Raw genomic sequence first — 4,725 nt, forward strand, 5'->3', positions numbered from 1 at the left:
TTCTTGTAGTAATGTTTTGTAATTTTCTTTGAATAGATCCTTTGCGCTTCTAGTTATATTTACTCCCAAATATTTTATCTTGTGATTAGCTACTGTGAAGGGTATTGTTTTTCTTAGCTCCAGCTCTGTATTCTCTTTGTCACTGTAGAGAAATCCAACTGATTTTTGTATCTTGATCTTGTATCCTGCTACTTTGCTGAATTGGTCAACTACATCCAATAGTTTTCTTGCTAAGTCTTTAGGGTTTTCTAGGTATACTATCATATCATCTGCATAGAGAGATAATTTTACCTCCTCTTTGCCAATTTGGATACCTCTTATTTCCTTCTCTTGTCTTATTGCTCTCGCTAAGACTTCCAATACAATATCGAATAAGAGAGGTGAGAGTCGGCAGCCTTGTCTAGTTCCTGTTCTTAAAGAGAATGCCTTTAACCTCTCTCTGCTGAGAACGATGTTGGCTCTTGGCTTTTCATAAATACTTTCTACTATGTTGAAGAAATTCCCCTCTAATCCTATTTTGTTGAGTGTTTTCATCAGGAAAGGGTGTTGGATTTTATCAAAGGCCTTTTCTGCATCAATTGATAGGATCATGTGGTTCTTTTTCTTTGCTTTGTAAATATGATGAATTACATCAATCTCTGGCATAATTTTAAGACAGATTATGAGCTGATAGGACTCCAAGAATATCCAAATTTCCATTTTCTAACCATGTTTTTCATTTCCATGCTTCTTTGTGACCTTAAACCAAATAATGAGAGACCACTCTGTGTTTAAAACTTAAGGACTCTAGAACACAGAACAGCCCTGCCTTCAGGCTATTGTTTAACCAGTTACCTATAAAAAGTCTTTCAGAACCACTAGCCTGTATCCTAAGAATGGTCAACACTTCATACAGTATCCAATGAGTGACCTTCCATGAAGGTCAGGAAAGATTGCCGTTCCCTCAGCACGACGTGAAGCAGCACTAGAGGAAACTGCTCATGTACAACAGCCCAGATGCCTTTGCAGTGGATCCCATCTTGAATATTATTTGTACTACATAGTGCCACTGTTGTAAAATGGTACTGACATCACAGTTAGAGGGAGGCTGAGAAAGATAAGATAAATAATGTATACTGCATTGAAACAGATGAGGGAGAGAACTATTTAAAAGGGATATGTGATTAGGTGTTATTGTCATGACAGGAGTCCAGAACGAAGGCTTCATAGTGGAGTGGACTTGGGGAGAGGGACTGTATAACAATGAAAGAATTTTTCTTTTACATTTCAAAGAGAAGACCAAACTAGGGGGCAGGTTGAGCAGGGAAAAAGCACAACAATGAATGAATGAATGGAATTTTAAAAAAAAACAAACCACCAAACAAACAAAAACCCCTTTATTTATAGTAATAAATATTTTATTTATTTATTTAAAAATATTATTTGTGTGTGCACCTGATTTCCATAACTCCACCTATCCGCAAGATAATAATGAATAAACATGATGCTCTTTTCCAGCCTGAAGTATTTTATACATTCCAAAACCCTTTTGTTCAGAGAGATTGAATGTTGGCTAATGTTGGCATGGTTCCTCTGTCTCTGCTTTGAGCTGTCTCTGCTTAATAAAGCTTTGTGTAAAACCACTAAGCCTCTCTTAGTAATTCTTGGTTAGTAGAAGACTAGGACACACACTCCTCGAATTGGAACAATTCTTAGCTGCAGACCAGAGTCTTAGCAACAATTTCTATCACAAGGGCCATATTTTTGAGCTGCCAACCCACCTTTGTTTCCAACTTTCACATTCCAATCACCAATAAGTATTGATACATCTCAATTGTATGTCTGATCCATTTCAAACTTCTAATTTCTACATCTTAGGCCTAGTAGTTTGTTCATAAATTTGAGTAACAGCTTTATAAACAAATCTTCCTTGTATTCATGTGAATATTATCCTATCATTGATGGCATTGTACTTCAGGATAGATCTTGAAAAGAGGCAATGAATACAATATCTATTTTTAAGTCCTTGGCACAATAGACCACATGATTGTCTCATTCAAAATGGTCAACAAACAAATGGACAGAAAAACTATTGTATATTCACACAATGGAATACTATGCTGTACTGAAAAACAATGAACTCACAGAACATTACACAACACAGGTGATCCTGGAGGACATTATGCTGAGTCAAATATCTCAGTCACAAAAGAACAAATATGGCATAACACCACTGTTACAAAGCAGGACTGACATGGGGTGCTGAGGGAAAACTAGGAAAAGAGTGGATAGATAATGAACACTGCATTGGAACAGAAGGAAAGAACTGTTTAAAAAGAACATATGATTAGACACTATATGACAACAGTCCCGAATAAGAGTTGAATTGCAAAGTGTACTGGGGGATGGAGAAGATCTTGCCACAAGGAATGATTTTTAAAAAAAGTGAATTAGGGGAGGGAAAAGAGAGGAGGAGGAAGGAAAATGTACAACAATGAATGCATGAACAAAAATCCAGCTGTTCTGTTAAAAAAAAATAGAGAGAGACACAACATTTTTCACAAAACAAAATAACAAATTCTTAAAAAATCCCAAAACCAAAATGGCCAATACAAGTCTATTTCTGCTCACTAATATTTTGTATACTCTATATTTCAGTTCTTGATGGATATTTGTTTAAGGCTGATTGTTCTTGTGTCGAGTGATGGCACATCAATAAAGGAAGTTCTGGAAAGCTTTATTCTAGCTATGTCAATAAGGCTAACTCTACTACGAGGAGGGACATCTGGTCGCCTAGTCTAGGTAGATGCACTGATACCACCATGGTGACATCTATCTGGCTGTTCAAATCCTCCAGCAACTCTGTGGGAGAAAGATGGACCATCTTTTCCTGTGCAATTTATAGCTTGAGAAACCCATTGGAGGGTCAGCTATGAGTCATTCTGAATCGACAACAATGAGTTTTTGTACATTTCTACTATGAAGAGGCACCTCTCTCTTGTGGTATTCTGAGTGCCTTCCAGCCTGAGGAGCTCATCTTGTGGCACTGTTATCAGTGTTCCACCCCAGTTTATAATGTTTTCCATGGCAATTATTTCAGAAGTAGATCATGAAGTTCTCCTTACTAGTCTGTCTTATGCTTGGAAACTCCATGAAAACATATCTACAATGAGTGATCCTGAGGGTATATGAAATACTAGTGCCCTAGCTTCTAGCATCACAGCAAAATGACAGGCAGGTGCTAGGAATCTGAAATTAAAACTCTTAAAAGCAGGCACTTAGAAGTCCTGGGGATGCATGAGGAATTGAACATATCATTTTATTCTTGCTTTTCCATAAAGTCCCAGAAAAATTACAATAAATGGAGGAAGAGCTCATATCCTCAAGGATAAAAAGAATGTGGGGGGGGGGGAATCCAACAATAAATTTTAAACTTTTCTGAAACAGAAAAGTTGATAAATAAGTAGAAATTATCTTGTAAGACCAGCAAAAGCTGAAGCCTAGATCATCAAGAGGAGGAGGCTAACCAGAAACCAGCTGCTTTGCATCTCCAAGGCCTGGACTGGGAACTTCACCAGGCACTGCACAGATGTGGGGGTGGTGATTGGAGAGAGGCTGAAAGCAGGAAGATTGAGAACATGTTGGGGGTTTTTAATTGTGGTTTTAACTAAAGTATACAGAAAAGTTGAATTTTCATTCATTCACTGTTGCATATTTTTCTCCCTACCCCAGTTCACTTCTAAAAAAAAAATCACTCATTGTTGCATAATTTCCTCCTTCCCGCCCTCCCCCAGTCCACTTTGCTATGCATCTCTTATTCCGGACTGTTGTCATACAAATAATACCTAATCATATATTGATTGTGGCCAGTTAGCTCAGTTGGTTAGAGCATGATGCTGATAAACAGTTCTTATCTTCATCTGTTCCAAGGCAATGTTGATTATTTAACCCCTTGTTTATTAATTTGTTCCCAATCCCATCCCAGTCCTGTTTTATAACAGTGATATTATGCATTATTTGTCCTTTTGTGACTGAGATATTTCACTCAGCATAATTTTCTCCAGGGTCACCCACATTGTGTAAAATTTTATGAGTATCTTGTCTCTCAGAGCAGCATAGTATTTCATTGTGTGAAAATACCATAGATTTTCTATCTATTAATTTGTTGATGGGCATTTGGGTTGCTTCCATCTCTTTGCTATTGTGAATAACACAGCAATAAACATGAGTGTGCCTATATCTGTTTGGATGGCATATCTGGTTTCTTTATATTTCTGTATATTCTTAGTAGTGGAATTGCTGGGTCAAATGGTATTTCTAGTTCTAACATTTTGAGAAAGCACTATACTGCCTTCTATAGTGGTTGCATCATTTTACACCACCAGCAGTGAAAAAGTGTTCCAGTTTCTCCACAACCTCTCCAACATTTGCTGTTTACTGCTCTGTTGAACTTTGTTATTATCATTGGGGTGAGATGATGTCTCATAGTTGTTTTTTAAAATGTGCTTGAAGAAGAATTTAAACCCAACCTGATCAAGGAGAAGTTGAATGATAAAGGCTCAGTAATCTGGCATTCACCGGAACAGAAATAAGATGAAATTAGTTTCCTGATTGGGGTTTGAGACTCTGTCTGAACAGTAACGCTATTACTGTGACATCCCTCTTATCTCATTTGGTGGGAATAATGTTGAAAACAAGATTAAAAAAAATCCAGTCAGTTTTTATCCGATTGAATCCAACCAACTC

This window comes from Elephantulus edwardii, unplaced genomic scaffold (genome assembly GCF_000299155.1).
Source record: "Elephantulus edwardii isolate Elephantulus edwardi_28Jun2011 unplaced genomic scaffold, EleEdw1.0 scaffold00279, whole genome shotgun sequence".
NCBI classification, from domain to species: domain Eukaryota; kingdom Metazoa; phylum Chordata; class Mammalia; order Macroscelidea; family Macroscelididae; genus Elephantulus; species Elephantulus edwardii.